Raw genomic sequence first — 22,182 nt, forward strand, 5'->3', positions numbered from 1 at the left:
CCTCCCTGCTGAGCCGTGGCATTGTCTTGGGTCCCTTTTTCACAACAGGGGAAAAGGTAATTGACAGCCTGATTGTTTGGCCGGGATCCCTGCTGTTTTAAAATCCTGGAAGGCCCCAGTCACACGTTGTCAATAATAGCCGTCGGAGGTGCAGAGTGAGGAAGGACGGTTCAGGAAACTGTTTGAGCCCTTCAAGTGGACAGGCCTCAGTGACTTTTCTTGCACTCTGGCTGCCACAAGCAGCTCATTCAAAAAATAACCTTAAAGTAATAAATCAAACTTGTTTCCTGAACTATACAAGGAACAGCTGGTTATTTTTCTTCACTTTTTGTTTTTTTTCAAAAGACAAAAAAAAAAAAAAAAAAAGCTTCTTTTTTTTTTTTTTTTTTTTTTTTTTTACTACAGGAAATCAAGCATGTCAAAATTTGGCAAAGCAATTTGGATGATTTAACAGCTAAACACTTCTTTTTTTAATGTTATGCTTTCATCGGTCTTTTCTATTTAGGCTTTTCAGTTTTGCATTCTGTTTGCTTCCATGAGTGTCCCTTATCTATTCTCTCCCCACATTTGAAAGGAAAATGAGTTTACCACCCTGTCAGAATAGTTTCTGTGTGATTTCTAACGTATTGGTCAAGTCGCTCAACTTGTACAGCTAAAATTTGTTTTCTTTCACAGAGTTTGGATTTAGATCTATAGCTTCACATATTTGTTTCTCCTGAGATCCATATATTTTGGAGTTCTGATGACAAGGCAGTTTTTCTTCAGTCTGTTGATTTAGAAACCCCAAGCTAGTACATATGTCGTAACTGAAGTAGTCTAGTATTTTAAGAAAGTACATTTTGGGATTTTTCTTGTCTCTTTGTGTCTCTGTGTGTGTGTGTCTCCCTCGTTGACTATGCTTGCCCTCTAGATTCTGGAAAAATCTGCCAACTTCTGATTGACCTTACGAAAAATTAGAAATTTGAGTATAAATAAATGAAGTAAAACAATCCCTGACTGTGGTGATTACTATTTATCTTTATTTTATAGATGACTGATATTTTGAACAGATCCATTTTGTATGGAAATATTTTATGATCGGAGTGTGTATGTCAGAGATTAGCTTTTCACAACTTGTGGACATTTAGAATTAAGAAAGAAATGTATAGATCTGTCAGATTTGTAATGACTCCGTCTCTTTCAATTAATTTAAATATAACTAAACAGTCAAGATTAGATATCAAGATTATGTATACAATTATTATACAATAATTCGATTGCTACTTAAAAATTAAAAAAAATTCTTGATCACAGTTTAGCATTAGACAAGAAGTTATAAATTATATTTTGGGATGCTGTCCTTTATGTATGAAAAGTTTATTTTTCTTCATTTTGTTAAAGAGATTATTCACTTGTAGTGAAATGCTTGTTAAAAAAAAAGTATGTTTACAGGAAGGTAGTATGAAATTCAATTTACAGTAGAATTCAGTCACTATAGGCTTCTTTTCTATTTCGATTCTTTTCTTCATCTACTTCTTCTCCTTTGTATTTCGAGTAAATAACAGTGCTGTAACAGCACAAATAAACCTGTCTTTGTGCTATAAGCTAGACCAACACTCTTTACTTTGTGTATACACCATGTCTCAGCTGAAACAACTGTGAATGCAGCAGTGGGTGTGGTTTCCATATAAATGTTTCTTCCATATATGGTTGATATTCATACTGAACCTGTTTTGATGTAACACTTCTTTACTTTCAGCATTTTAAGCCTCGAACATGTGATACGTGACTGGATAGACTTCCTTACAGAATTGTATTAACGCGTTTCAAAGAGTTGAATTCTAAGGCTAGTACTGTGTCAGAAACAGTGTTCCTTGAAAATCTGCATACTAATTATATACGGTCCTATAAATGATTGTATAGCACAATCCATAATTTGTATGTGAATTATTGCCTAAAAAAAACATTTAAAATGATACAAAATACCCAGTTCTGTAGATGACTGGTTTCCTCCTTGTTAACTCACAGCTTTTCATTTTGCTAAGAGATGCTCAGGAGTTGATGAGTTAAGTGGACTTTCAACCTGCTGGTGTCCCCCGCAGCCTCACAACTCCTCCCCATGGTCCTGGTGGACTCTGGCCACAGTAGGGGCAAGATAGTGAGTGTAGACTGAAAGTGCTCTGTACAGACTTGCTTTCCAGCCTCCCGTTCAGCTGCCAGTCTCACAGCTTGCCCTGAGAATGGACTTCCTGTGCTGTCATTTACACTCAGTATCACACTAAGCACTCTTTGTCACTCAGCCTTTGAGAAAGAAGGGGGCGAGATAACAAATCTAGACTGCTTGTGTTGACTTTGTGGATAAAGTAAAGGGCTGGAGTCAAGAACCCAGGGTCTTATCCTAACTTGGTAACTGCCTTTCCTGTGACCTTGAGCCAGGCTTTTGACCTCTCCATTCCTCAGTTCTCCTCATCTATCAGATGAGGAGCAGTATGCTGTGTTGTCTTATTTTGTCACAAAGGTGGTTATTGAAAATTTTTTGATATCCCTAAATCCCTTAGCAAAAGGGAAAAAATAAATCAGATAACATGACCTTTTTATGCTTTGGGGAGATGGAAAGGAAACCACAGCTGATTAATTACTCCCCACTCTCGGAAGGAATTCTCTCTATAATCCTCCATGTAGGGAAATCTTACCCTTGTCAACTTGCCCTCAGCCTTCTGCTCTTTTTTTTTTTTTAAAGATTTTTATTTATTTGTTTGAGACAGAGAGAGAGAGAGTGCACACGAGTGCACAGAGGACAGAGGGAGAGGGAGAAGCAGACTCCCCAGAGCCTGACATGGGGCTCGATCTCAGGACCCTGAGATGGTGACCTGGCCCGAAGGCAGACTGCTTAACCAACTGAGCCACTGAGGTGCCCCTCTTTGGCTCTATCTTGTTCTTTCTCTATATCTTTTTATGCCTCTTTCCCTTATCCTCCATCCCCACAATGCTTCTTCCTTCATAGCAATCTGCTATGAGATCAAGGTGCCTAGGAATTGACAAAGGTGACACCTCTAGTAGGGTATGTCCAAAGTGGGTATTCACCGACACAGAGGAAAACAAGGAGGACACTTGGAGTTAATTGGATGAGGAATGAGACCCAGGACCATGGAAGTTTTTGCAAAATTTCCTGGGCTCACAAAGATAACCCTTCAGAGACAGCAACCACTGGCTAGATGGGTCTCTAAGACCTGGGAGTACTTACTCAGAAGGATCTCTTTGCAAAGAGACAAGGTTGGATAAGGATAAGAACCTATAGTGAATTCCAAGGATTCTCTCAGTGGGATGGGATAGAGGGCCTCTTCTGGCCACATCTATGACTACATCATTTTTTTCTTTTTCAGTTAAATCATGCAACTAAATGGAATATTGCTTTAAATGGAAACAAATTTGGTCCCCTGCTTCAGTTGGAGTATGTGAAATGTTATGAATTTGAAAAAAATCCAATTTTAATACATTCCACTTTTTGAAAAGTATTGCTGTTGTTTTGTTTTCCTTTTGTTTTGTGAAAAGGTTGGTAATATATATTGTATACCAGAAATTAATTCACCTAGTAATCCTCATGGCATTTTAAGAAAAGTGTTGGACATTCTGGCTTATGTTTATTTGTTTTTCAAGATCCACACATTCGTTCAGATGTGTTTAGATTTTTTTTTTTCATTTTGAAGTCAGTGATACCATATTGGTATTGTATGCTTTTGACCTTCTGTGCACACATGGTTTCTATATGGCTTGACATTGTGTTTATTTGATATTTCCTCTTGAATCCACTGCATATTCATGGATGTTTCATGCTATTTTGCTACCTACAGAAAGGCTTTTTTTAGTAGGACCCCATTTAAAAATCAAGCAAGTGAAGAACTCCTACATAATTTTTTTTTACTTGTTTAATTAAAGGGATATGAAAAGACACATACCACTCTGTTTAGAAATGTCTGAAGGGAATGCAGGAGATTATTAACTTTAATCTTTTTTTTATTTGTTTCGCTTTGTATTACTTTCTTAAATAAAACTTTAATAAAGAAAATGCTTCAATACTGACTTAATAAAAAGAGTTAAAGAGAAAATTTAGCAGTCACAAATCATATTTTTATTTAAAGGGTTTTTGCCAATCTTGATAAAGTGTCCAAAAATCTATGAAGACAATCCCTTTGTTTTTGGAGCACACATACAAAAAACAATGGTTGGTGCTCCCTCTGCTGGTTTCCTGCAACAATTAGCTCGCCAACTTGAGAGTGAAAAGAGCAAAGGAAATTCTTTGATCTTTAAACACCCTTTCTACCCACAAGTTTTATCCTTTGGAAGCAAGTGTCAATGTAGTTTGTGAAAATAGATTCTTTCCTAACATTTAATAGTGATACTGTAGTTTGGCTAGACAATTATAATGCTTTTTAAGTTTATTTTTATGAGTTTATTCATTTATTTTTTAAATAACCTCTACACCCAGTATGGGACTCAAATTTATGACCCTGAGATTAAGAGTCTCGTGCTCTTCCAACTGAGCCATCCAGGTACCCCTATAATCCTTTTTTGAAATGAACTTTTCCTTCCTCGTATCAACAGTAGGACATAAAACACGGCTGTTCTTAATATACTGGGCGGGTATTAGTTTTATATAATTAACTCTCAGTAACTGGATCTAGTAGTCAGTAGGCTATTTGAACATCTTTACACAAGTAAGTAATACTGATTGGGGAGTGACATTATCTCTGGACAATTATTATTATTTTTTTATTAAACACCTTGTTATATCAGTACTGTAATCTGTATCTTTGTATATAAAAGACATTCGGAAATCTATTGATTTAATTAATATTGATATCTGAACTATAACTAAAGATTTTTAGAATTCATGGAATTCATTAATTAGTTTTCCTGGAATCCTGACTTTCATGGAGTAGAGTATGTCGAGGCATATATATTATTCATTTATCAAATACCTGTATTAAATCATTTCTAAATCTTTACTATATTCTTTATTATAATACTATATATTCTGTCTTAAAGATGTTTAATGTGAAGATTCTGTCTACATATTCAACTTTTTCTATTAGGTGATAGAATATATGAAACTGATTCCCCTAGGGATATATGCATTTAATAAGGAGTTCTGGAGAATCTATATGCTTTCAAAGGAAGTGTTTGTAATGGTAGGTTTCAGGGAGAGTGCTGCTAGTAAGACTGGGGAAGTGTTACTTCTAGAAAATGGATAAGCCTGTGGGAATGGAACAGAAAATTAAGCAAGCTCCAAGCAATAGGCAATAAAGAATTGGGGAGGTGCTGCTCATCAGGGAAGATCAGGAATTGTGTTTTCTTGATAGAAATAAAATGGTTTCCTCTCAAAAAGTCGTCTTTGGGAGGAATGCTCTGGGAATGAGGAAAGAGAAATAACAGTAGAAAGCCAGAGCTCATAAATCAACTTTACACATCCTTGATAAGCGGGATAGTCAGGTCATCCTAACACCCTGGATAACACCAGGTAGAGATTTAGGCAAGTGACAGAGTTAGGGAGTGGCAGAGATCCAGCCACAGCTACAGAAGTTTAGGTATGGGATTTGCAGGCTCTGGAAAGAATGAGGAAAGTGATGAGTGTTGGAGGTGTGGGGATACCCAGGTTGCATAAATTCTGTTACTCTAGTGCTGGAAGACCTGGAGTACAAAGCAATGAACGGAAGTAAGGACAAGTCACAGTTCTTGTAGCTGGTCTCTGGGTTCAGAAGGATTCATAGCAGGATCCTTGTTCTGGATCATGGGATATGAGCAGTTGGGGTTAAGACTGATTTGGTACTGACTCCAATGGGCTGCTTTGTCTCTTTGTCCTGAGTTTGGGAATGGTTTGTACACAGGAATGCGTGTTCAGTTAGGTCATACAAGCCACATAGATAACTGTCCCAAAGTGGGAATTTTTTGAAACGGGGGGTTCATGCCCTTTGCCTCTCAAACCAAGATATGTGGGCTAATGCTTACTTAGCCTACTTATAAAGTTACTCTGCATTAGAGCTTAGGTATTAAAGAGACCAGAGCATTCCTTCTGCAATTTTACACTTACCATTGGTCCCATTTAATTATTCTCTAATTTTTTTTATGTATTTGTTTTTAGTTCTAGCTGATATATTTTAGGTTTCTTAAATGTAGGACTGTTTTTCACATCTTTTGCATTTTCCTAAGTGCTTAACTTAATTTTCTACCCAGATTATTCTAAATGACAGAGCCGTAGGGGTTATTATTATTTTTTTTTCCCAGTGATGCTCTATGGACCTGTGACCATCCGCATTATAGTGGGGGAGACAAAGGAGCTTTGATTTTACATACTTGGCTTTTGTATAGTATTTTTCATGAAGAAAGAATTACCTAAAAAAATTTCAGGAAACATGAGAGTATTCTGCTGATGATCAAATTGATACTTAGAAGCAACTGAATGTAGGGAACTTTACATTAAAAGCTTACATTTCTAAGATGGATTCTTTATGAATTGGTTTCTTTTTGAATAGATTCTTTGTGAATTTTTTGTCCTATATAAGTCAACTTAAATGTGTTTCTTTTTCTTCTTATGTTCACAAAAGCTATTTTTAAAGTTTATTGATTTATTTAAGTAATCTCTACCCGCAGTGTGAGGCTCAAACTCATGACCCTGAGATCAAGAGTTGCACACTCTTCTGACTGAGCCAGCCAGGTGCCCCCACAAAAGCTGTTTTTAAAATTATGTTTCTTATCGTTAGAAAAAGTATTGGTCAAAAGTTTTCTCATAAGCCTCACAGTCTAAGAGATGCAGCTTGCAAAGAGAAGACTTCCTCTGTATTCCCCAGGAGATCTACATGGAATAGATTATATATTTAGATGGATGCACATTTTTCCCACTTATGGACCACAACAAATCTGACACTAAACAAGGCATTCATCTAAATCCGGTTAGAAAGCACATAAGGGTTGGCAGATTCATTTCAAGTCCTCTTTAAACAAAGTTACCTTTTAGCTTTATTTACATTATCTGAGAAAAAAAGGTGGATCAGGAATCTTTTATCCTGCGTCCATCTTCTCTGGTCAAAGGACAGCAATCTTTAGGGATACACTGTTAACAGTAGCCATTAGCCATATATGGCTATTGAGCACTTGAAATGTGCTGTAATGTACAACCAGATTTCAAAGACATAGTACAAAAAAGGAGAAATATAGCATTTATATTTTTTTATATCGACTATGTGTGTTTAAGTGACAATCATTGGGTTAAACAAAACATTGTTAAAATTAATTTAACCTATTTCTTTTTACTTCATTACTGAAAAATGTTTTACATAAATGGCTCACATTTCTATTAGAGAGGACTCCCCTAGACCAAACGTTCTTAAATTTTTTTTTTGAATAAAAGTTAATTTATTTCAAAGTCTGATAAAAGCTCAGTCAGTTGTAGAGATGATAGATACTGTCAGTTCTGCTATCCCTAACATATGTGTTCCTAAGACTCCCCATACTATGCAAAATCATGCAATAGAAGCTAACAGGCTGGGATTGGGGTAAACACCCAAAAATGTTAAAAAGGTAGCACAGTTTTATCCATGGAAAATGGTGAAGAAATACATCAACTGCAATAAATATGTCACTTGACCTTGAAAAATGTCTCTTTTGACTGTGAGAGAGGGCACTGCTATAATTGCTCACGATGTATGCCCACCTTGCTCCGATGGCTGCCACCCTATGTGCCAGAGGAAGAGAACAATCAGGAGATAGAAAAAGAGTGAGTGAAAGAGAAATAAAGAGAGAAAAAGAGTAGAGAACAAAGGAAAAGTACAAAATAGCCTGAGAGGGAAGAGGGGAAAAATGAAAGGAGGGTGTAGGGCTAAATGGCCAGTAGGCTAGGGTTGCAGCTTGTGAGCTATTGCAAGGTGCTTATCTGAAATCAGGTGGGAAGCTGGAAGAGCTGGTGTAGAAAGTTGCAGCAGTAAATGAAACAGCAAATATATCACTTACTGTCCCAGAGAGGTGTGTGTGTGCTGGCGTTTTGTTGGTTGGTTGTGTGGCTCAGTTCAGCAAAGTTTTCTTGTAGGCTTGGTGATGAAACCTGCAGAAGCAAATGCAAAATGAGCATTATGCTAAAATTTCTCCTAATTTATTAGTCACATTGGGATAAATTCTTGTATTCAAAGCAAGTATTATAGAAGAACTGACTGTAGATACACAAACCACAATTGATTGTCACGCATAGCTACCTATGTTGGCAACCTCCAGACCAGAGGACTGTCATAGAATGCCAGCATTAGATCCTTTCAAAGTGTTACAGTCACAGGGTATTGTGCAATGGAGAGCCTGATGAGCAATTTTGTGGAGCCCCTGGTGGACCATAGGGAATGAATGTGTTATTTGGCTGGATCCATGAAGCTAGAGGAGATATGTAGGATTTAAGGGGCAGAGAAGGTCAACTCTCTTTAGATATCAACCAAGAATGACTTATTTGCACAAGTCTTTTCTAATCGATACCAAAAGTGTGAAAGGGGCTGTAACATTTGTTCCCAGTGATTGTAAATGAATGGTGAGTAAGGAAATTTAGTCTGTAATTCTCATAGTTTGGTTCCTGAGAATTCACAGAAATAAGCCTCAGTGTCTGTCAAGGGGAAGTGAACTGAAAGGATCTTTAAGTCACTAAGGATAGTGACGTAACTTAAAATTAAATCAAACTGTTGGAGGTGGTTGCCTGTTAAATGTGCTGCTGCTGCTGCTGAGCTATTATTTATGGGGCTTTTAGTATATTCTGGGAACTGTACAATGTGTTTTATATGGATTGTTTTATTGATTATTGATAACATTTTGAGATGGATTGGTTGTTATCTCTTTTTATGAATGGAAACAACCTAGCCAACATCTCACTGGTAACAAGTTGCTAAGTTGGACTTGAATGCAGGAAGTCTAAAACCAATGTTTTCATGAAAACACCAGACTCTTTGGCTTTATGAGTGGTATTGCTGGGGCCTTTTATTGTCTACTGTTGTATATTCTGGTACTATTTAAATTTGTGTATTTAATTCTTTTATGTATGTATGTATATATGTATGTATGTATGTTACATGCCCACTGTGCAGCCCAACACTGGACTTGAACTCATGACGCTCAGATCAAAACCTGAGCTTAGATCAAGAGTGGGATGCTCAACTGACTGAGCCACACGGGTGCCCCTACTTATTTTTAAAGCAGGAAAAAATACACCCACAAAAGATTGAACAGAGGAAGCCTACAAAAAAATAAATACAGTAAAAATTATTTTAAGAAGTGAAAATCAACTTCTAAATTCTGCATTCAATGTTTTATAATATGTGTATTTGGGTAGCATGACTTGAAAATGTTTTGATTTTATACACTTGTGAAGGAGGTTATCAATCCATGTGAAGGCTCATCACGGATTCTCTTTACCATCAAATGCATAAAGGATTACCAATCATAAATTATGGCAATAGTAGGAATATAATCAATTTTAAATTGCTATTCGGCTTTACAGAAGAAATATTTAATATTAGGCTATTAAAACATTAACAAATGCCATTCATTACTTTTCAGATATGAAAAAATTAATCATTTTTCATATTAATAGTTAAATTTCCTGCTTGTCTGATAAAAGGGTGTTATGCTACACCAAGGATAACATATTATTCTAAATTCTAAATTATGTGTTTGTTAAAATTATTTCCATTTATTATCTTTGCTTTAGATTTTAACTTCTAAGAAGTGCTTGGTGAGATATATCATATTTAAGCCAATCTATTATTTTAAAGATTTGATTTTTAAGGAATCTTTACACGCAACATGGGGCTGGAACCCACAACCCCAAGATTAAAAGTTGCATGTTCAATCGACTGAACCAGCCAGGAGCCCCTAAGCTAAATCTATTTTTAAATGAATTTTTTTTCCTGCAAGTAGCAATGAGTAATGCCTCCTTTTACTCCATTTTATTAATAATATTGATTAATATTAATAAATGTGATATTAATCAATAGTATTTTTAAAAGATTTTATTTATTCATGAAAGACACAGAGAGAGAGAGGCAGAGACAGGCAGAGGGAGAAGCAGGCTCCTTTGTGGGGAGCCTGATGGGGGACTTGATCGCAGGACCCTAGGATCACAACCTGAGCCAAATGCAGATGCTCAACTACTGAGCCACCCAGGCGTCCCGATAGTATTGTTAGTTAATACCAGTTTTATCACTCATTTTTCCAGATACTTGGTTCTTCTTAGTGGATCAGGAATGGAAGATTTTAGAAATGTGAGTAGAAAACCATCCCTCTTCTCTTCCTAGTTGGAGATGTCGATGCATGACAGAGGCATATCATTTCACAACCTTATTCTCTGTTCTCTGCTGGAAATAGGAACAATCATTGGCAAATGAGATTTCTTAAGGAACTCTCTATTGCTGCTGTTGTTGTTGAAGAATTCAGTAGAAGCACATTTCCTCTTGGGATCCCTCCTCAAATTTCCTCAGAGAAGAGCAGTGGAACTGGTTTGCTCTCCCATTGCCTCATCGCCTTACCTGGCTTCCCAAATGTTCTTGGCTGCACTGCCCAGAAAGATAGTGTGTCTGAGACCACTCAGGGGAAGCTGTTTGGTGCAGCTGCTCTTCCTTCTGGTCCTGGCCCTCATTCAGCTCCCCTGGGCATATTCGTACATGGCTTCTCAAGTGGTGTAACTTGGGCCCTTCTGCCAGCAGCCTGGGCCAGGGGCCAAAGGTGAGAAAGGAAAGGGGAGTCTCCTGCACCACCCTAGAGATACCTTCCTGCCCGGAGGGCCCAAAGAGAACTTAGTCTCAGAGCATTATGGATGAAAAGTAAAGAGTGGCAGGTGGGGGAGCTAATCTTTAATAAAGAAATATGCTTTTCTGAAAAATATGATACTAATAATTTGTGATAAAGGGTTGAGTTCTAGCGAAATATAGTTGATGCCCATGTATTTATAAGACAAGTAGATGTTAAGCTGGCAGTTTCCCTTTGAGTCTGGGAAAGTGCTAGCATATCCCGAAGAGGCTGTCATTTTTCCAGTCTCTATTAAGAATTGAGGCATTTCCTGGCTGCACTGATATTGACATTTAGCTTGTCTGGGGGACCAGGAAAATCGTGCATTATTAAACTCTTGCCTTGACAAGACAAAAGCTGATGTTTGTACTGGAGGACTGATTTTCATCTCTGACCTCCCTCCTTATCCCCCTTCTGTCCTTTCTGTCTTCCCAAGTCTCCAGTCCTGGGTCACACTTAACCTAGTGCCCCAGGCCATGGGCAGACAGGGAGCAACATTCTGAGCATGTCAGGGTGAAGCCCCATAAATCCTAGCTTGCATCCTCTCAAGGCAACTTGCCCCAATAACAACCCATGGGGAAGGGATTGGGTCTTCTGTTGGGAAGGTCATCATAAAGACATGGACACTGGTTGATCCCTGAGTGGGACCCAGCCTCTAAGATGCTTCTCACCCCTCCACCCCCACCACCACTTGGAATGTGGGTTCTGCTTGCCTTTCCTGATCCGAGAGGCTGCTCCAATGACATAACCTTGAGAGAGTGATTTGGTGTTAAGAACACCTGCCCAGCATACATGACTGAACCTAGTTAAGGTCTCTATACTAACTTTTAGGATTTGGTGAGCAGGTATAGAGATCTACTTATCGTGCTGCTGCCCAAGACAAGCTTAGGATGTAAGTTCCCTTTGCTTATTAAAACTGCTACCTATCAACCTGAGTGGCCTGTCCCTTTCTTTGTCTCTCCCTGTCCTCTGCATTCAGGAACCAGTTTCAGAGTCCATCCAGGAAGTTCCCGAGGATTTTGATTGATTTTTTCAAAGTCTAAAACAATGAGCTAAAACAATTGATTTTTTCAATGTCTAAAACAATGAGCTGCCCATGCCATCTTTTGCAAACACATTTTCAAAACACAAAAACAATTCTAGCACCATTCTCTTACCACTCCCAGAAGATCAGAATGGATAGATGAGGAGAAAAGTAGTTCTTCAGGTCAACTTCTGTGTTCACTAGGGAAAATAAGCTGATGTGCTAATTTGGTCACCAGGTGTATCAAGGCATATAATGTAGAAGAAGGCAATGTGTTTTGTAGTACTGATTAAATATTTCATCCTTAATCTTAACTTCCAAAGTTCACAGATGAAGCAGAAAACTGTGAGCTTCTGAGGCTCTACGTGATGAGGCTCTACACTGTGGCGAGTGTAGCCTGTAGCAGGACTCCTAGTACTTTCCCCTGTTCTTGGATAGTGGGAGTGTATCCTGGAAGAACACCGGGAAGCTTGCCCAGCTGTAGGTCATTCACTTTCTAGCGGGCAGTGGGAGGCCAATGATGTTCTGAGGCCAACCCAAAGTTTAGGAACTTTTTAGAGTACTGTGAAAGGAAACTTTGTTTTTCTCCTCTATTCTCAATACTTCCAATACTAGCTGTGTGAATTTTTCCCACATGAAGTGATTCTCCATTTTTAGTGGATACTGACTGGATGTCTTATAAATTTAGTTCAATTCTGAAACTATACCTGGGGGGATAGCTGCAGATCCCATGGGTCATGTGTTCAGTCCCAAAAAATTGTCCTCACTTTAGATGCCAATTGTAAGTCTAGATTGCCGCCCGTACTTCTGACCAAATGGGATTCGTGGACTCCTTTGATAATTTGCTAGAATGGCTCCCAGAACCTGGGGAAATACTTATTTATGTTTACTGATTTAGTGTCAAATGATATAACTCCAAAACAACCATTTGGAAGAGATACACAGGGCTAGGTATGGATGGCAGTAGGGCCATGGGCCCTCATAGGGTGGCCACCCTTCCAGTTCTTCAACATATTCACCAAACCCGAAGCTTAGAAAATCCTGTTGTTCAAGAGTTTTGAGAGAGTGAAATCTTTACCCTACCTCATACCCACCTTGGGGTGTAAAGGTGAGTTCTCCCACAGAACAGGAGGGTGCCCATCATATCAGGTATGTTGTAGACATCTTTGTTATGTTTATTTTATATTTCTATCTCCAATCCCATATATTGATGTGGTCTCTTGTGCCTAAAGAAAATATTTGAAGACCTAATAGAAATAGGATTGATTTGATTACTATAGGAAGCTCCATAGGAATTGGACCTCAAGCCTAGAAAAAATTAATTGCATCATTCAACAATGGCCTCAAAATAACTCACCTACTTGAGTGGATAGGAGACCCAGCACTTCTTATTATGCAGATTGACTTAGTTTGCTGGAGCTGCCATAGCAAAATACCACAGACTGGGGGGCTTCAAAAACAGACAATTATTTTTCACAGTTCTGGAGGCTGAAAGTCCAAGATCAAGGTGTTGGCAGTGTTGGTTAACTCTGAGGTTTCTCTCCTTGGCTTGCCGATGATTGCCTTCTTGCTCTATTCTCATGGAATCTTTCTTCTGTGTTTGTGTGTGTGCATTTCTGGTGGCGCTTTGTGTGTCCCAATCTTTTTTTTTTTTTTTTTCAATATTTTACTTGTTTGAGAGAGAGAGAGAGAGAGAGAGGGATGGTGACAGAAAGCACAAGTGGGGAGGAGAGGGAGAAGCAGGCTCCCCGCTGAGCAGGAAGCCAGATGTGGGGCTCCATCCCAGCACTCTGAGATTATGATCTGAGTCAAATGCAGATGCTTAACCGACTGAGCCACCCAGGCACCCCAATCTCCTCTTCTTATAAGGACACCAGTCAGATTGGCTTAGGGCCAACACTGTTGGTCTCATTTTAACTTAATTACCTCTTTAAAACCTCTCTAAATACAGTCACATTCTGAAGCAATGGGGTTTAGAGCTTCACTATATGAATTTGGTTGGGGGTGGGGACACAATTCAGCCCCTAACAAGAATACTTTCCCTTTGTTCCTCCTTTAGAACACCCAAGCAGTAGTTGACTTTGGCTCCAGACACTTCTTTTGAAAGGCAGGATGGTGTTCTTGGAAGGTGCATGAATTATGAAATTCTACTACCAATGGTGTAAATCTTGATTTGATTCCTTTTTTCCTTTTTATACTTTGGGCTCTCTGGGCCTCAATTTCCCCATTTGTAAAACCTGTGTACTATTTACTTGGGGATTCGATGAGGTAGCTTCTGGAAGTGCCTGGGGCAACAATGTAGGCAGTAAATTTAGTTTCACTTCTGTCTCTTAAAGGATAGGTAAAGGTTTCTGTTACTTTGAAGGGAATATATTCTCCTTTGGCTTTACTAAGCGAGAATTCAATACATTTCCCCAAAGGAAAGAATATGGAAAATGACATAGTTTTGTTTTGTTTTTTTGCTATCATAATGATTTACAGTGGAGCTGCATGAAGAAAGAATAAAATAAAGGTAAGTAGAGAACTCAAACACACTATCAATTGGAAATACAATTTTTAGGTATACCATGGATTGCTTAGGCTTTTGAGGGTTGAACTTGTTTTTTTTTTAAGATTTTATTTATTTATTCATGAGAGACAGAGAGAGAGAGAGAGGCAGAGAGAAAGAGAGAGAGGCAGAGGCACAGGCAGAGGGAGAAGCAGGCTCCACGAAGGGAGCCCGACGTGGGACCGGATCCCGGGACTCCAGGACCACGCCCTGGGCCAAAGGCAGGCGCTAAACCACTGAGCCACCCAGGGATCCCCATGAATTTGGGGTTAATAATTATTGAAAACCCTGCATTTTAGGGAAATGGCATTCAGTTTGGAAATAAAAATACAGTATCAAGAGCTAGTGTTTTGGGCAGGAGATATAAAAGCTGGGTGGGGAATTAAGGAGCTAACTAAATGTTTACTGAATAAACTAATACAGAAAAGCCATCATTAGGATGGAACTAGCAGAGCAGGGGTTTGAGGAACAGCTTAGTGGATTTCAAAGAAAACCACATTTGAGGCCACAGTACAACTATCAACTTGAACCTCTTGGTAGATCGAGAGCTTATGCTACATTAAGCAGGGTGTTTGTTGCAATTCCAGGTCTTTAGAATTTGTTATCTGATTAAATCTGGGAAACGTAGGATTTGGACAGCGGTCTGACATTAGAGGACAATTAGCAAGCATTTTCTGAGCATAAGTATTGCTCCAACACTTTGCCCATTTATCTCAACATAGAAATAACAGGCTGGATAATATATAATTTATAGTTTATCACCATGTTACTTTGACTCTCAGATCATTTCTTGAAAACATTTCTGGTGATCCTTTACAATTTAATTTATTATTATTATTATTATTTTTTGCTATCAAAATGATTTACAGTGGAGCTGCATAAAGAAAGAATAAAGGAATAAAGTTAAGTAGAGAACTCAAACACACTATAAACTGGTAATTTTCCACTACTCAAGAAAAAATGTCACTTTTCTCCCAAACAACCCAATCCTTACTCTTATCACCAATGTACATAACATGATTGATATTGCATATCTGCTACATAAACATTGCTTTAATATTTTTCATTACTTTTGCCCAAATGACCCTGAGTAAATGTAGTATCTGGCACAAGGTGCTAGAGTCATGGCACTGGTTCAAAGCCAGTGGCTTTGTTGCACAACATGGAACTCTCAGAACTTTGGCATAGCTAGAGGTTTTTTATTTTTTTTCTTTTCCTTAAAAAAAAATTACTGGATATTTCACCTTTATTATCTATGAAGCTCTATTGCCAAGTGATCAGACATGAAACGCTAAAGGGAACCAAACAAATGAGACATTTTTAATTCCCTAATAGGGTGATGATAAAAAAATACTTTACATGTGAATAGTGCCCAGTAGTTTGCAAATTATTTTTTTCACACAGACACACACAGCTACACACACACACACACACACACACACACTTAACCTTACTTTTTTGGTAGTAATAGGAATTGATTTTAGCATGAATAAAACTTACCTTCTTGCAAAAGAGGGAAATGTGAATCTCCCATCTTTCTACAAATGTCCTCATATTCACTGATATCAATGTTTGGGGACAAGTTTTTAAACCTTCTGAGTCACAGTTGAATTCTTATTCAATGAAGGCCAGCTATCTGCATCTTTAGACTGAGTCAAGAAAATTTCAAGGACATTTAGATTTCCATGTGATACCACATGGAGAAGTACACAATTTTTTTTTATTACAGTAAAAAAATCAATTGGAGGAAACTGTTTTGACACAATCTTTAACAGCTCTATTTTTAAATAACCATAATTTTACCTTCTCCTGTCAAAAAGACCTAAGTGTATACATCAAATGATCCTAGCTCACATGAACCAGTTGTTTGAATTTTTTGTGCCAACAAAATATTTTGTTACATTTTTTTAAGATTTAATTTTTTAAATAATGACAACATATTATTTAAAGACACCTCTGAAATGTTGATCCATACTGCTCACAATGCAATCAAAACTTTTTTTTAAAACTGACACTAATGATATTTCATTACATTTTATTTATTTTTAATTTTATTATTATTATTATTATAGTAAACTCTGGGCCCAACATGAGGCTTGAGCTAAAACCCTCAAGATCTAAAAAACAAAAACAAAACAAAACCCTCAAGATCAAAACTCCCATGCCCCATGGGCTGAGTCAGCCATGCACCCCAAACCAATGTTATTTTAAACAGACTGGGTACAAATCTTCCTGATTGGAAGGCTAATGACAAGTCTACAAACACTCTGCTAAATAATCCACAGGTTATTTTATCTTTCTCCTCCTCGTCATCATCCTCTTCATTTATCATTCTAGGCCCTGTTGAGCAGAACTCTTCAACAGAAGTTTTCACCCTATAAAAATATCCCCCAATCCTCTTAAAATCCAAGTAGTCCAGCTTCCTTTATGTATGGAGGCAAAACTGCATAAGATAAATTTAATTAGATAAACTGAGGAAGCAGTTGAATGAAAGGTAAAGCGCAAGCAGATAGAATGGAACTGGAATACAGTGTGAGAGAGGAGTCCCAATGCCTGGCTTCTCCATCTGACTTTGCCACTTGAATGTTGTTTGATCTTAGATAGATCTTTTAACCCCACCACTACTCTTCCTTCAGGTTTTTACATTTGTAAAATGGAGATGCAATACTTTATTCTGCTTACTTTATAGTGCACTTCTAGGATCAGAGAGAGATGGTGCATGTGGAATGCTTCTAGTATTTCCAAATACTATAAATATATGAGTGGTTGTTATTATGTTTTGAACAGAGGTTAAACTTGGTGGACTCATTCAGGAAATCTAAGTCCTAGGTTGCATTTTTCCACCAACCAGCTAGGAAGACTTGAGCATAGTAGTGAGTCTTTTCCAATGCCTCTAAAAAGGGGTAAAGATACCTACTTCACATCTAAAATGTATACAGTCTCTGTAAAATCCAAAGTAATCCAGTTTTCTTCCTGTATAGAAGATTGTCACAAATATCATCACAAAAGTGATTAGATAAAACAAGAAAGGATTTTTGGAAGAGGTGATGTACAAGTTGTTGGCATTTTTTAAACTGTAAAAACAGTAAAAAGAAAGTGTTTTTAAACCGTAAAGCTCCTTGGAAAACTTAAATCCACTTACTGACAGCACCCACGTTTTTTCTATAGAATGAACTAGCAGTGAGGTTGGGCTTGAAACTGTACCAGCATGGGACTGAGCCTGAGTGAGCAGATGTCCATAGTCCTTAACAAGGGATAGGACAGAAAGCCCTTCTAACTGGGAGCTCACCAACTCCCTTTGGTGCTGCTACTGGGACCGCCTGTTGAAAGCCGGGCAGAAAGATCTAAGATTTCTTTGTATGAAAGAGTCAAAACCAACTTACTAAGAGATGATTTAGAAAACAAAGAACATACAAATTGAATTTTTTTCCTTCTTCTTTCTTTCTTTCTTTCTTTCTCTTTCTTTCTTTCTTTCTTTCTTTCTTTCTTTCTTTCTTTCTTTCTTCTTTCTTTCTTCTTTCTTTCTTCCTTTCTTCTTTCTTTCTTTCTTCTTTCTTTCTTTCTTTTTTCTTTTTTACTAAAACAAATTTTAAGAACTCAAGTAACAGTAACTTATAGGAAAAAGAATATGCAGTTTTTGATAATAAAAATCAATATAGTTCCCAAATCTAATTATTAGTATCATATTGCTAATGTCTCATATTGATTTTTGATATTAGTAAATCATTGATAATATTGCTTTTGATATGGCCACATTCTAAGGGAGTATGTGTCAGATATATTGGCACAGCTCCCCACGTTTATACCAATTTCTGTTACGAAAGATCCAGTGCTTTCCTGGCTGTTTAGTTTTCTTCAGAAAGTAGTTCTCATAGCTCTCCAGTTCTGTAATCTTCCTACTTCAGTTCTTTAAATTAACTTCGCTGCCAGCAACCAGCCTACTTGGCTTTTGGTATGTTTTAATAAATGTGCTGTTTGGCAATAGAAAGCAGGCAAAGAGTCAGAAGACCTTCAACCAGATAGCCTTTTATGGTTATGAAAATACTACTGCTATTGCTTTTTTTTCCCCACTTTTTCTTTATCTGTGCTGCTTCTGAGAAAAATTACAAAAGTGAGAGCGGAATTACCAAGAACCCTAAAGATCCAAGGAAGTCCTGTCTCTGAAGCTCAATGTAGAAGAGGACATGAGGTATATGGGGAGCTAGTGAGAGCAAATTTTCCTTCTTGTTTGCCATAATCCAGCCAATACAGTGTGCCAGGTGAACTTGAAAGGTGCTCAGCAGAGGGGTACCCCTAGTGAGATTCTGTGTTACCTCTTCAGGCAGATTAACATGGTCACAGTTCAGCACTTGTAATGACTGGAGAAGAACAAATACTTCATTTCCCTGTGTATTGAGCTCCTTTGAGAAGAGTGACATACATGAATGAATGAATGAATGAATGATGATCAATGCCAGACAACACTGATACTTCTGGCAGGAAAAAAAAAAAAAAAACACTGTCAAATCAGTTACTGGTTAAGGACACTTTTTTTAAGCTATTAAAGTTCTTCAATAACCATTGCTCCATCTTTTGGTAATAGCACTTTAACTCTTCAAATTTAAGTACGTGATTTATATTGAGTAAATTTTTATATAAGGTGTGAAATTTAGATTGTTTCATTTTTTAACAATTGGTGTCCAAGCGTTCCAGTATCATTTGTTGAAAAGGCTATGTACATATCCTTCATTGAGTTTCTTCATGGGTAGAAGTGGAATTCACAGTGTTCCTCTTTAATATACATATTTTCTTTTTCCTTCAATGTAAGAAATTTTTTCCTACTATGCCTTTGAATACTTTTCATAATATTTTATATTTATAAATATAAATATTTAAATTTATTTATATTTAATACATATTTAAATTCATTTATATTTATATATAAATATTTATATAAACATTTATATACATTATATTATATTTCTTAATATTTTTCTTTTCTTTGTTGATTTTTTTTTTAAATTATTTATTTATGATAGTCATACAGAGAGAGAGAGAGAGGCAGAGACACAGGCAGAGGGAGAAGCAGGCTCCATGCACCGGGAGCCTGACGTGGGATTCGATCCCGGGTCTCCAGGATTGTGCCCTGGGCCAAAGGCAGGCGCCAAACTGCAGTGCCACCCAGGGATCCCTCTTTGTTGATTTTAGGGAGATAGATTCATCAATGTGGAGGTTGCTTGATTAGTGTACTTTTACTCCTTTACTTACTCTGTCCCAGAGAGCAATCAATGAGGCATCTGAGCTCTGCATTTTAGATGAATAACTTAAATTGGCTTGGCTTGGTTTCTACTCTTATTCTTGTGGAGAATAAAAGCCCAAGGGAAGTAAGAACTAGGAAGCAGGATAACTTCAACTTTACGTGCAGTTATTCTTACTGGATTAGACCACCTACCTCCCATATGAAGACTACAACTCTCATCAGTACTGCCTATGCCTGAATAAAGAAGTCTGCCTAATTTTAGGTTTCAGTTAGCAGGTACATTTGGCTGTCACTCTACATAGTGTCTTCTAGTTTAACTTTTATCAACCACAGAGGTGATGTTTTGGTTGCCTTCCTTTTCAATTTCTAAATAATCTCAGCAGGAAAGAGGGCTGTTATTTATTAACTTTGAAAGTCCTAACATTTGGTGTATAGGTCAGAAATATTGCATGACACAGCAGAGAATAGAATTTGGAGATAAAAATTACACAGGAAGAAGCCTTAGGTATGGCTTTGAACATTTTTTTTTTAAGATTTATTTATTCATTTTTGAGAGAGAGAACAAGCGCACATGCAAGTGGGGGCAGGGACAGAGGGACAGAATCTCAAGCAGACTCCCCACTGAGCAGAGAGCCTGATGCAGGCTTGATCCCATGAGCCAAAATCACTAGTCAGATCCTCAACTGACTGAGCCACCCAGATGCCCTGATTTTTTTTAAAGGGTTTATTTTTAAGTAATCTCTATACCCAAATGGGGCTCGAACTCACAATCCTGAGATCAAGGGTAGCATGCTTCACCAACTGAGTCAGCCATGCACCCCAAATGATGCAAATCATGCATCATTTGATTTGAATGTGTGTGTGGATTGTTTTGACCTTGACACTTTATATTATACATATTTATGGTTTCAGGTCTCACATTTTGAGTTTACTTTTGTGTATGGTGTAAGAAAGTTCAAGCTTCATACTAGCTTTCTAATGCTACTCTTTTTAGGCATGTGATATTTGACTTTGGTCTGTGTCTTAATAAGCTTGAGGTATTATGACAAAATACTGTAGACTGGAGGGCTTAAACAACAGGCATTTATTTTTCACAATTCCAGAGGGTGGGAAGCCCAAGAACCAGGTGTTGGCAGATTTAGTTCTTGATGAGGGCCCTGTTACTGGCTTGCAGATGGCTGTCTTCCCACTGGCAGAGAAAGGAAGCTCTGGTGTCTTCCTTTTCTTGTAAGGGCACTAATCCCATCATGAATGTTCCACCCAAATGAACTCATCCAAGCCTAATTACCCCCCAAAGATCGCACTTCCTAATACTATCACACTGGGGGTTAGGGCTTCAACATATGGATTTTGGGGGCACACAGACATTCAGTCCATGGCAGCCCACAGCTGTCTTTTATGGGGGCTAGGTGCACAGGTAAGTATGACTTCCTATGGATTCAGGGAACATTTCAGGATTTAAAAAAGAATGTGCCCACGGGCTTTTCACTCCCTTATCAAGAGTGTATAGGCATCTTAGGTGCCAAGTGTATACAGGACTATGAGACCATTAGAAAGAGTCTGTGGGAGCCAGAGTTTCTTGGCAGGAATGCAGAAAGGCTTCTAGGGCCTTGACAAAGGTGCACAGATCCTAGCAAGTAGGCTATGAAGTATCATCATCAAATAACAACCATGTAGGTGGCCAGAACCACATCTATAAGCAGGTTTTAGTAAAGGGTTTCTGGTTTTTAAAAATTTTTATTATTGGGGTGCCTGGGTGTCTCAGACATTAAGTGTTCGACTTGTGATTTTTGCTCAGGTTTTGATCTCACGGGTTGTGAGATTGAGCCCCATGTTGGGCTCTATACTTGGCGGGGCTTCTTCTGGGATTCTCTCTCTCCCTCTGCCCTTCCCCAACATGACCTCTCTGTCAAATAAATAAATAAAAATCTTTAAAATTTTTATTATTGAAGGATAGTTGATGTATAATGTTATATTAGTTTCAGGTGTACAACTGTGATTTGACAATTCTGTACATTACTTAATGTTCATCACTATAGGTGTAGTCACCATCAGTCACCCTACAATGTTATTATAATATTGACTATAATCCCTAAACCATATTTTTCATCTCCATGACTCGTTTATTTTACAACTGAAAGCTTGTACCTATTAATCTCCTTCACCTATTTTGTCCCCTGCCCTTCTAGCAACCACCAAGGGAAAGGTTTTAAAGTATAAACTGACACAGCTTGTTATGCAAACTTATCTTTTCCTAAGCACATTATGTAATATATTAATTGCACTGATTAATACATTGAGGTTAATAATTAGTAATAAATAATCATAATCAGTTAATGAATGAAATGCACTAGTGGTCCCCTATATTTTATGCCATCTGTATCCATGCCCTTTGATAGTGCTGGTCCTATACTGATTCTGGGCTTGTTCATATGATTTTCTTTGGCCAATGGAATAGTAGCAGACATGATACAAGCAGAGGTTTGAAAAAGTACTTGGGTATTGTACTCCTGTCCTGGAATCCTGCCATTCCTATGGAAACAGTCTTGTATGGTTTGTTGAAGGATAAGAGACTACATGGAA

At 37.7% G+C, this 22,182-nt stretch overlaps 1 long non-coding RNA gene across 2 annotated transcripts; it reads right to left on the reverse strand.

Moving 5' to 3' along the window:
- Positions 1–423: 423 nt before the first annotated feature.
- LOC140599304 (uncharacterized) lies at positions 424–13,516 on the reverse strand. Of its 2 annotated transcripts, XR_012002017.1 has the most exons (4): positions 13,170–13,516; positions 12,907–13,059; positions 7,984–8,074; positions 424–942 (listed from the first exon to the last, which is right to left on the reverse strand). It is a non-coding gene; the product is annotated as an uncharacterized lncRNA (long non-coding RNA). The 2 variants fall into 2 exon arrangements; XR_012002018.1 differs by lacking the exons at positions 424–942; positions 7,984–8,074 and adding an exon at positions 10,005–10,358 and having other exon boundaries at positions 13,170–13,515.
- Positions 13,517–22,182: the final 8,666 nt, after the last annotated feature.

This window comes from Vulpes vulpes, chromosome 6, assembly GCF_048418805.1.
Source record: "Vulpes vulpes isolate BD-2025 chromosome 6, VulVul3, whole genome shotgun sequence".
Classification (NCBI taxonomy): domain Eukaryota; kingdom Metazoa; phylum Chordata; class Mammalia; order Carnivora; family Canidae; genus Vulpes; species Vulpes vulpes.